The sequence below is a fragment of the Rhagoletis zephyria genome, unplaced genomic scaffold, assembly GCF_001687245.7.
Source record: "Rhagoletis zephyria isolate East Lansing unplaced genomic scaffold, Rhagoletis_zephyria_1.1 Rzeph_scaffold_02366, whole genome shotgun sequence".
NCBI classification, from domain to species: domain Eukaryota; kingdom Metazoa; phylum Arthropoda; class Insecta; order Diptera; family Tephritidae; genus Rhagoletis; species Rhagoletis zephyria.
In genome coordinates this window covers 27,899-37,732 of record NW_016159450.1, presented here as the reverse complement: position 1 = coordinate 37,732, position 9,834 = coordinate 27,899, and the positions used below count along the sequence as shown (strand labels likewise).

At 34.8% G+C, this 9,834-nt stretch overlaps 1 protein-coding gene across 1 annotated transcript in view; it reads left to right on the top strand.

The window, feature by feature from the left end:
• The first annotated feature begins 2,474 nt into the window (after positions 1 to 2,474).
• Keap1 (kelch like ECH associated protein 1) overlaps positions 2,475 to 9,834 on the top strand; it is a 30,030-nt gene continuing 22,670 nt past the window's right edge. The window contains exon 1 of the mRNA XM_017621127.1: positions 2,475 to 2,549. The gene's annotated coding sequence lies outside the window, so the exon portion shown is untranslated. The remainder of the gene's footprint in view (positions 2,550 to 9,834) is intronic.

The following is a 9,834-nucleotide window of genomic DNA, read 5'->3' as shown; positions in this document are numbered from 1 at the left end:
TGTAAATTTATCCACACAAAATTCGTCACCCAAATGCAACTAAATGCAACTCCATTTTTGCATTAACAATCTAAATGCTCGTCGGCCGCTGTGGTGTGGTGGTAAGCAGTGCGCGCTTCCACTCCGCAGCACCCGGGTTCAAACCCTGGTCAAAGCAACATCGCAAAAAAATATAGACAAAAGGTTTTTTTCTTAACAGCGATCGTCCGTCGGCGGGCAATGGCAAACCTCCGAGTGTATTTCTGCCATGAAAAACAGCTTCTCATAAAAATACAATCGCCGTTCGGAGTCGGCGTAAAACTGTAGGTCCCTCCGCTTTGTGTGACACGGCTTCTGATATCAAATTGAAAAATTTTGTTTGAATTTCTACACACACTCTTACAGATTTTGACAGTTTATGCCGCCAAAGCAAAAACAAAATACATGTAAATTTTTGTTTTTGTACTCCTGCTATCACCTTATATTAATTCGCCTTGATATACGCAAACAAATGTTCGGTTGTGGTTCAAACAGTTCTAGTTTTTGTATTGCATTTTTGGTTTAAAATTAATTTTTTCCTTTACGGATCTGAAAAAGCGACTGGAAAGCGGCTGTTTGTCAAAAGCATACGATTTCGAACTCGCGTAAATGTACATTTGCTAAATGCGATAGCATCAAAGCTCTTCGAAAACATATGTTCGAAAGTGCTAAATGTTGCATTTTAAATGCAGCGAAAACGCTGCATAATGTGAGTTTAGGACATTCGATACGATACTAGGGTCCTGGTACTCGATTCCAAAAAATATCGTTTTAAACTATCGAGTGGAAAATATCGGTATCGAAAGCCAAAAGTATAGATATGGTATCGTATCGTATGGAAATTCGTGTCCCTAGAGCTGGTCACTATTGCTCGACTGCCATCACCAAAGTACTGGACGATATCCGTAAAGAGTTTGATCAAGGCCACCTAACACTTTTATGCCTCCTTGATTTCTCCAAGGCGTTTGACACTGTCAACCACAACCTTCTGTGTGGCAAATTAACTGACTATTTTGGATTTGATATAAATGCAGTAAAACTTCTTAGCAGTTATTTAAGTAACAGAATGCACAAAGTTAAAGTCGGCAACACATTATCAGGGTTGGTGGGAACATGTTGCGGAGTACCACAGGGCTCCATTCTAGGTCCCCTCCTCTTCAGTATTTTTATAAATGATACTTTCTACTCATGCTCCCATGTTCGTCTACACGCTTACGCTGACGATGTTCAATTATATATCTCTAACCATATCAGCATGGTTCAGGATATAACTCGTAAGCTTAATGAGGACGTGTGCTCGATTCTTGAATGGTCTGCTGAAAACCTCCTCTACCTAAATGCTCAGAAATCGTATGTATTACCAATATTCAAAGATAAAATCCTACTTTCTGACATCCCTCATCTTATAAAGCTTCGTTTGGGTGACAAAGTGAGAAACCTGGGTTTTACTATAAATTCCAAGCTGACTTGTGAGGACCACATCAATGAAGTTTTAGGAAAAAATTATTACACCTCCCCTCAGAGTATCCTCACTTTTCGTACCCTCAGACACAAAAAAAGCTGGTCTCAAGCCTTATTGTTCCTCAAATTACGTCTTTCGAAATAGTGTACAGCAATCTAGACACTCATTCCCTCCACAAACTCGATGTTGCATTTAACCATGCCACTAGGTATGTATAGGGCTTGAACAAATTTGACCATGTATCTACATTGAGAAACTCGATACTTGACTACGACTTAAGAAACTTTATAAATGCTCGTAATAGTTTATTTATGTTTAAATTGCTTGGTTATAGAAAGCCGGTATCTATATGATAAGCTTAAGTTTTCCAAATGCACACGCGCCCTTATTTTTATATTGCCTAAGTTTAATTATTTAAGCACTTCAAGACTTTTTTTTGTTAATGGAGTCAGACTTTGGAACTCCCTTCCATTGTCCTTAAAAAATTCGCTTAGTGAAAGCAATTTCAAAAAACTTATCTTTGAATATTTCACAAAGTCGCATAATGAGGTGGTTATAAATTTTTTCTTTTTAGTTTTCTACGTTTTATACAATTTCTGTTTGTCCTCTAGCCATTACGTTTATTCATTCTTGCATATTTATATATGTATTTATATTTCTATATTTCTTATTACATATATTTTTGTTACTGTATACTTTTATTCTATTATTTACATGTACTTATCTGTTCTTTGTATTGAGCAATAAAAGATTAAATCTTAATGCGCTAATGTATTTAACGAAATAAATGAAATGAAAATTGATTTTGCATTTATGGGTCCCATGACATCGGCATGGATAAGATCGAGAAGGTTCTGTGCACTAGTACCTATATTAGAAAATGAAATACGGGCTTGCTTGCCCTTTACACAAACAACGCATGACTAATCGATGCTTTGAAATTTCACGCCATTTATACAGCTTTGAATCGCTTCCATGTTTGTCTTGCAAAAAGGCCCTAGCCGACGGCGCCAGAGATTAAAGGAATCACTTGCAGTCATAGCAATTTCATTGCACTGCTTTTTATCAGGTGGTTATAAATTTTCTCTTTAGTTTTCTACGTGTTATACAATTTCTGTTTGTACTCTAGCCATTACGTTTATTCATTCTTGCATATGTATATATTTATATTTATATATTTGTTATTACATATATTTTTGTTACTGTATACTTTTATTCTATTATTTACATGTACATATCTGTTCTTTGTATTGCGCAATAAAAGATTAAATCTTAATGCGCTAATGTATTTAACGAAATAAATGAAATGTGCACTAGTACCTATATTAGAAAATGAAATACGGGCTTGCTTACCCTTTACACAAACAACGCATGACGAATCGTTGCTTTGAAATTTCACGCCGTTTGTACATCTTTGAATCGCTTCGATGTTTGTCTTGCAAAATTGCCCTAGCCGACGGTGCTAGAGATTAAAGGAATCACTTACAGTCATAGCAATTTCATTGCACTGCTTTTTATCAGTGTTGAGTTTACACAAGTCATTAATTATACTTGCCGTTGCAATAAGATAATTTTTTTCATTGAAGATTTCACATGTTTCGTTTTTAAACACCATTTTGATCCCATTTGTTGTAATTTGTCGCACCGACAATAAGTTGGCACATAAATCCGGTACTTCTACGTCTTTCACTGTAGCTTCTACACCCGTGCTTAACATAATTTTTGCATCGCCTGAACATTTAAGAGGAGTTTTCTTGTTTTTCGCTACCGTCACGCTTTTATTTTTAATATTTTGCTTATTAAATAGTATTTACCCCTCGTTAATCATATGCGCACTCCCACTTGAATCTACGAACCAGTTTGCTGATTTTTCGCCACTTGTCAAGAGGGAAGCAAAGAGAATTGCTTTTGTACTCTTGTTCTTAGAAGCGTTGTATTTTTTAGTTCCATTTGGGCAATTTCTACTATAGTGGCCGAATTCTTTGCACAAATAGCACTGTAAACTTGTCTTTTTTGTAGTTTTTACAATTAAACGCTCTTTCACTACTCCTTTTAACAAATTTTTCATCTTGTAGTAGTAAATTTTTAACTGAGTCTACTATCAACTTCGGGTTTGTATTTTCAACCGCTATAACTAGGGAACGGGATTCCCCAGGAAGCCCTGCCAACATTAGTGAAGCTACGAATTCTTCATCTATATTGAGTCCTGCACTTTGTACTTTTAAGGACGTCATGACTACATTGTTTATATAGTCCTGCATGTTATCACTGTCCTGGAGCTTCAATTGTACTAATTGCTTGAGCAGTTCGACTTTTCGCTTGAGTCCATTATCTTCATATGCCGCGACGATTGCATTCCAAGCTTCTTTCGCACTTCCAGCTTTCGCATTGTGAGCAAAGTTATTGGGTTCCACTATTAGGGTGATTTCAGTCATCGCACGTTCATCCGAGTCCAATTATTTCTGTTCACGCTTCTCCGATAGTCCCTGTTCTACTATCTTCCAGGAGTTTCGCAACACGAGGGAGGACTTAGCATGGGTCGAAATTCTCGCGACCACGAAGCTTTTCGAATGGGAACGTTACTCCACCATTGCTTGCCATTTTATCGACGTTTTGTAAATTAATCACTTTATATTTTGACACGATAAGTTGTTTATAGGATTCTATACATAAAACTTTAGATTAATTTTTGTTTCTTTTAGACAAAGGCCCATAACCTATTTAATAATATTAGATATTATAAGCGCGTGCGAAGAAAACACGTCACGTCCTTAATGAAACGCACCTTAAGGGAGATAATTTTATTCAGATAATTCAAGTTCTTAAATTAGTTCACAATAGTATGTTACAATGGGTATTTAATCACAATAATATTTTTGCATATTTTGCAGTAAATGCATGGTTTTGTATATTTTGCAAAAAAATCCTTGTTTTTGCTTGCGTATTTTTGCTTTGCTTAATTTACAACCATTTAAATTTAGAGCCGACATCTCTTAAGAAAAAAAACTAATTTTTTCCCAAATATGTATCTAAACAACGGTCAATGTTCCTACTTAAGCTAAGAATCCAGCTCCTAAGAAAACGGTCAATAAAAAATTGCCATTATTTCGTGTGTGTCCAAAGAATTTTGATATCTGATATTTCACAGCCTGCTGTCTCACCCTTTCTGCACGAAATAATGGAGCGGATATATTTCTGCTGAAAAGATGGGTTGCCTTGTGCTCCTTTTTTACAAGAAACTTTAGAAAGGCGTAGTAGAAAGCGTAGAAAATTTCTTAGGAAATTTGGCAAGAGTAATTTTTTCGAATTTCTTCACCGTTTTTTTATATGGAGTTTTGGCTTTTGTTGAGAGCTGGATACTCAGCTTAACACAAGATTGTAACTGTCTGCTTGATTATAAACAAATTTCAATCAATCATATCAATCAATCATTTATTTACTTTGTAAGTACAGTAAAACTCGAAGTCTTTAAGCGTACTAATAACAAAAATTTCAATTACAAGATTAAACTTAAGCTAAGACAATAATATATATATGAACTACATATCATTCTTGCTATATTATAACTAACACTAAGGGATAGAAGACAGACAGAAAACTTGAAAAGACAGAGGATGGGAAGTGGCTAGTTAATTTTTGACTAGATTTGCAACTTCTGTTTTGAGGCATTGAATCGAACTTACGCATTTTATTGAATTTGGTAGTGAATTCCATATTCTGATAGCACTAACAAAAAATAATCTTGAGGCTATTAATGTTAATATTACAGGTACGAGACGATTGAACAAATTTTAATTTACGGTACAGGTATAAGGGTTTGCGGTTTCTGATCAGTTTGAATAAGAATAAAATATTGCGATAATTTAAGGAACTTTCGATGCTATAACCGAGAATATTTACAGTGAACAATGATATATGGTCAAATTTTTTCTTACAATATATAAACCTGGCAGCATTATTTAAAGCTCCTTTTAATTTATTCTTCGATTCATAATCAAGATTTCCATACACTATTTCATAATACGCGATATGGGGAACGATAAGTGACTGAACTAGCTTCAATTTTGTATTATTTGGTAGGCAATAACATGTATGCCAAAGGTTTCTTAAAATAAAGTATATTCTAGAGATACAGTGGTTGATAAGATCTTTGCAAGTCAGAAGAGAATTACATCATTACAACAATATCATTTACTTGCGGTACACCGGATTTAATTTTCCTGCGACAAGAAATTGTTTCTCCACATTGCACTTGTTGGTACCTGTTTGATAAATACGCTTCCATAAACTTAGGCGAAGTAGAGTTGAAACCAAAATAGTACTTAAATTTTGCAAGAAGAATGTCATGCTTTACGGTATCAAAGGCTTTAGAAAAATCTAATAGCAACAGGATAGTGAGTAGCTTGTCATCATAAGCAGGACGAATATCTTCCATTACCTTCAAAACCGCTGTAGAACAACTGTGACTTGACCGAAAACCAGATTGGACTTCACTCAACAAGTTATGATTATTCAAATGTAGAACTATCTGGGACGAAATAAATTTTTCAAAAACTTTGGCTAAAACAGGTAAAATGCTAATAGGCCTATAGTTTTCGGGAGAGTCACAAAACTCGCCTTTGGGAACAGGAATAATATTTGCAATCTTCCAAAGGTTTGGAAAGGAGGATTATGTTAAGGCAAAATTAAAGATATGTGTAAGTGTCGGGAGAATGTAAGGGATAATCAGCTTAAGGAAACGTAGACTGATACCGTCTATACCAGTAGCATTTGACTTGATAGCAAAAATATTCTTTACAACATCGTCCTCACTGGCCTTATTAAAAGAAAATTCACATGAGGGTGTGCAAACCAAATTTTGATTAAAACTGAACGAGTGCGAATTCGTAAGTTTATTATTGGCGCCAATGAAATAATGGTTCATCTCATCCGCACCAAGACCGCAAGATTTTGAATCTTTATTACAGACTCCCATAGATTTCAAATTTTTCCACAATGTTCTGGAGGGTAATTTTGTATCAAGCTTATTTTCCAGATAGACTCTTTTACTGTAACGTATTTCTTTAGCTACTTTGTTTCTCAAATTTTTATATGCATTCCAACGCTCGTCTGAAGGATATTGCTTCCAATATTTATAGGCCTTACTTCGATCCTTAATAAGATTAAGAATGTGCTTAGTGAACCACGGTCTCTTATAATTATTCACTTTTATAGTACGTAGAGGAACATATTTATCATACAAGTATTTTACCAGTTTATTAAATTGATCTAATTTATCATCCAAATTCGAGAAGAACCAGCAAGAGTTCCATTCCAGTGATATACTTTCATCATTCAGTGCTATTTCATCAATACACTTAAAATCTCTGAACGTCAGGTTGGTAACTGACAATTCTTTGTTAAATTCAATATTAAAATATAAAAATACTAGTTCATGGTCAGAGACTCCATCTAAGGAAAATTGGTCTACGTGGCTAACTTTGCTAACATCGCTTACACCAAAGAGATCTAACATGCTTGGCTTGCAGTGAGGAGCAAAACGTGTTGCAAATTCGTTTGCGACAGTTAATCCACAATTGGTAAAGTTTTTTAGTAATTGCCTACATTTAACATTATCCAGGAGAAGATCGACATTAAAATCACCACAGACGAGGACATTTACATAGCTCAAAGACAGTTCAGATATTTTTGTAAAAATAGTGGTAAATTCATTAGACCTATGGGGATTATAGACACATATTACAAGACACCTTTGAACATTATCACTAAACTCTACAAAAAGACTTTCAATTGTTTCAGGGCAGACCGATTTATGAACGACTTTACATTTAAGACTGGATTTGAAATAAATGGCAATGCCACCCCCTCTATGACCTGTGGACCTATCATTCCTTAACAGTGAAAAATCACAAAGAGCATAAGCAGAGTTAGCAATACAAGGTTTGAACCATGTCTCAGTTACACAGACCACATCAATATTTATTTCCCGTAACAAAAAGTTTAAATATTCAAGTTTATCAGTCGATAAACTTCGAGCATTAAAGTGGCAAATATTGAACCCATTATTATATTCGCACGTAAGTTTCAGAGCTAGCCTAATATTATCACTGTTATGTATCTACACAAGGTACTAGTCATATTGATCACAGTTTGGGAGGCTTGCGAAACAGTCAGCTGCAAAGTACAAATAGAAGGAAAGGGAAGAAATGGGGTAGATGTGAAATAAAAAGAGGATAGAATCTGCATGGCTATTATAAAAATAAGTATAAAAACAAAAGTAAGTACAAAAACAAATCGTACAAAGTTTCAATATTAACTAAAATAATAAAACATGTGCTAAGTTTAAGTGGCAGCTGCTAGACGCTCGACGCTCTCACGATTAAGAACTTTTACTCCTTCACTGCCGGATGTTTTTTGCGTAAATTTGTCCCCGTATTGAGAATACACTCACCAGCCGCTTTTGTCTTTTTAGCTGAGTAGCCAGTCGCATAAGTCATGGTTCTTTTTTGTCAAGCATTCATGAACAAATATATTTTCATCAGAATCAATTCCAATATTGCGGCGAGTTAATGCCTTTCGGCTAGATTTGAGAAATCGAGCAACTGCTACGAACAAACGAGAGCGATCATAAGCAGAATTTAGTTTTACAATGATTGGAGAGGGGTTTGTGTTGTTAGCGCTTTTGCTACTGGGACGCATACGAAAAGTAGAGCGAATTGAAGTGGATGTAGGTTGATCGACTCACATAGTTGAGTAAACAACGAAGTTAAATTTTCTTTGGTTACCTGCGGAACATTATACATAATTACATCCGCTGACACCAGTGCATTTTCCACCTCATCCAAGTGTTGACTCAACTTATTCATGTCACTGCTTTCATCTGCATTTTCGCATAGCTGCTCTAGCGTACTCACTCTCTCCTCCATAGTTTTCATAGCTAGTTTAAAGTTAGTTAGTTCAGCCGATACTTCACCCATTTTTTGCATTACTCGCTCGTCACTTTCTTTTATCTTTGCCAGTATGTTTGCCATGTATGCTTCTAACTTTGCTTCAAGCCTCTCAAATGAACTTGCCGTTGTAGGACTGCTTACTCCTCTGACTTGCAGATTTTGGGCGGGAGTTCGCAGGGAAAAGGGAACATTGCGCGCACTATTTTTCTGGCCCAACATATTTGTGTTCACTCAAAATTCGAATGACGAATACCGAGAAAATTATGCAAAAATAAACAAATATCAGCTGCAGCCGTGGTGTTGTGCGGACAAAAGTTTTACCAGATATGGTTAAGAACTTTATTAAAACCCGGTAATTACGTTAATACGCGTGATATAATGCAGCGCCACAAAAAACACGCCCACTCACAGTGACATTTCTGTTTCATACCTGAATATGTATTGTATTTTGAAATGAATGGTTTTCGTTATTCGTCTTGTTAAAATGCATGCATTATTTATTTTTGTACCGGCAATAAAATGTTAGGAAAATATTTTTAATTGCATATTTTACTTGTTTATAGCGCATATTTTTGAATTTTGAGTGCATATTATATGCCATATTTTCGATTTTTTAGTGCAGGAGATTCCGGGCCGTAGTGATTCTTAGATAAGTGTAATTTGTCTTTTCCCATACAAACGGCTAACTATGATTAAGTTATGTATTTTATTTTGGTAGAAAACCACAAAAAATTGGTTGGTTCTACATAAGTGCAAGGAAAAAATTATGTTATAAGAAATGCTAAAAAAAATGTTTAAGAAAACTTTTAAAAAATTTCACGTGGAAATGAATTTAATGCCAATCAATCTAATGTCAAAGGTATTTTTAATGCCCAACTTCGTCATTAAAATGTTTGTCATTTAATGCCTATTGGAAATCCAACATATGTAAATATGTACCAACATATGTACCACTTGTAAATGCTCTTACCCAACAAGCATTTCAGTAAATGTTTTTAAAAATAACTTAAAGTAAGTTTGCTATAATAAGCGTCAAATAAGCATTTTTAATATTAAGCTTATTACAAGTTTTTTCAAATAAACCTTTAATAAGTTTTGAGAGCGAATGTTTATAAATAACTTAAACTTATAAATGAAATGTAAATGCCAACGACATGAAGTAGTAAATATAAAATTTTTTCAATCGTAAGTGACGTGTTTACGTTTTTTAAAATATATTATTAAAAGAAAAAATGAAATAAAACCAATGCGGTAAAACAAGAAAATCCAATCCAGGACCCGCTGCGCTAATCGGTGGAGCATTCGAGTCTTCAATTGATGAGTTCCCCTTATCCTTTCTTAGTTTAACATTCAATTAAAAATGTATTAAATTTTTTTCAGAAAAGTTCATCAATGAGAATGGCG